At 69.3% G+C, this 1,504-nt stretch overlaps 1 non-coding gene across 1 annotated transcript; it reads right to left on the bottom strand.

The window, feature by feature from the left end:
- Positions 1-1,218: 1,218 nt before the first annotated feature.
- TRNAE-UUC lies at positions 1,219-1,290 on the bottom strand. Its single transcript has one exon. It is a non-coding gene; the product is annotated as a tRNA-Glu (tRNA).
- Between the last annotated feature and the right edge of the window lie 214 nt (positions 1,291-1,504).

Below are 1,504 nucleotides of genomic sequence, written 5' to 3'. Positions count from 1 at the left end.
ATAGGCCTGCTGTTCCCCGAGCAACAGGAGGACAGACGGCCAGCTCCGAGAGCCGCGCATGACCCCGGCCCCCGAAGGAGGAGCGACGATTCGGGCGCGGCCCCTCGGTGGGCTGAGCTAAGAGAAGCGGCAGGGGAACGGGCTGCCCTCCTGCTGCCGAAGGCTCTCTCCTCCCGTCCTTACAAAAGTTTGATCCAACTCCCTTCTCGAGCAACGGAGAGGCGGCCGGGCCGTATCCGATGGCTGGGGGGGGGGGGGGGGGGGTGTGGTGTGGGGGGGTTCTGTCCCCAAGAGCACGGCTGCGCTGGAAGAGGAGGAGGGACGGGGCAGCCGGTGGATAGAGGTGGCTGGCTGTCCCGGGCAGGGAAAGGACGCGCTGGAAAGGGAGCGCGGCGCTGGGAGGCTCCAGGGGAGGCAGGGCTCGAGCCTCGTGGCCCTGGAAGGGGCGCCTCCTTCGGCCCTGGCCGGAGGTCTGCGGAGCGCTAGGCCATGGGGCGACGTCTGCCACGCTTTCCAGCGCCACGCACCGCGCGGCCTTTGTGGTGCTGGCGGAGTCCCCGCGGGGCCCCGCGTTCTGGGCAGAAAGGAGGCGTGGCGCGAGGTGGCGCGAACCCGCACGGCGTGGGGCGGGAGGGGCGCAGGGCGGTACCACGGAACAGACGTGGTGCTCACGAACCCGGGGGTTCAGGGGAGAGCGCGAAGGGCTCCCCACCCACACACACACTGGCAGAGACTGCGTGGTCCAGTTTCCCACACGGGGAAATCGCGGGGGTCAGCACTGTGCAGCCTTCGGCTCCCTTCTCCGTGCACTCGGAGTCACCACCCCCACCCCGCAAACGCACACGGGAGACCACCCCTCAGACACCCCATCCGGAGGCCGAGTGAACATTCACAGTGCAGACCGACCCAGGGAGGCCCCGCCGCCCGGCGCGTTTCCGGGGCGCGCACCCACCCGCACACCTCCTCTCGGTGACGAGGGGCTCGCGTGCAGCCCACCGGGATGTGACGTCGCGCGGCCGTGCAGACCTGAGCGCGACGCCGAGGAGCCCTCAGCAGCCGCTTGTGCGGGAAGGCGGCCGCCGTGGAGAAAAGCAAGACTGCTGCGCCCGGACAGGCGCCTGCGCGTGTCCCTTCTGCGGGACTGAAGACTCACTCGGGGCCGGGAGCACACGACACCACACTTGTGGTGGACAGACGTCAGCTGTCGCAAAAGCGTGTTTCCCTGACCGGGAATCGAACCCGGGCTGCGGCGGTGAAAGCGCCGAATCCTAGCCACTAGACCACCAGGGACTTGATGGCTTCAGGTCTCCCTCTGTGACCCAGAAGAGAGTGACGCTTCTCCCGTGTTCTGAGGGGCTTCGCGGAGGCGGGAGGTGGAGAGGGGCACGTCCCCTGTCCCCCCAGGAATGCTTTCGTAAGGCCGAGTTCTCGCCCCGCCGTCTCCACCGAAGGAGCCCGCAGACAGCCGCCGAGCGCCCGCGCAGCCGCCACGACCACACGTCCC

The sequence above is a fragment of the Molossus molossus genome, unplaced genomic scaffold (assembly GCF_014108415.1).
Source record: "Molossus molossus isolate mMolMol1 unplaced genomic scaffold, mMolMol1.p scaffold_m16_p_20, whole genome shotgun sequence".
NCBI classification, from domain to species: Eukaryota; Metazoa; Chordata; class Mammalia; order Chiroptera; family Molossidae; genus Molossus; species Molossus molossus.
Note: the sequence above shows the minus strand (reverse complement) of the source record. Positions and strands in the feature narration are given on the sequence as shown.